This window comes from Pterocles gutturalis, unplaced genomic scaffold (assembly GCF_000699245.1).
Source record: "Pterocles gutturalis isolate BGI_N339 unplaced genomic scaffold, ASM69924v1 scaffold20997, whole genome shotgun sequence".
In the NCBI taxonomy this organism is placed as follows: Eukaryota; Metazoa; Chordata; class Aves; order Pterocliformes; family Pteroclidae; genus Pterocles; species Pterocles gutturalis.
Genome location: NW_010113294.1, coordinates 1,290 through 1,593, shown reverse-complemented (window position 1 = coordinate 1,593; position 304 = coordinate 1,290).

Here is a 304-nt window from a genome sequence, read left to right as displayed (position 1 = left end):
CCTGCCAGGCAAGGTGATGCCACATATCAGCCTCTGGGGACAGTCACCTCTGACAGCTGTGCGCTGAGCCACATTCCCTAGGCAGCTTTCCCTGGGCAAGGATGCAGTGACACAAGGCACTACATGACCCTTTTTATACACCAGCCCTGTCCCACCCCATCCAAGACCACTGGAGCTATCACAGCACCCAGTCCAGAGCTGGATACAACACACGGCTTAACCCAGGACAGGCACCCACCCTGGGAGTCTCCATGGGGCACAGGAGCTCACCCACCCCAGGGCTGGATGCTGAGCATCCCTGATG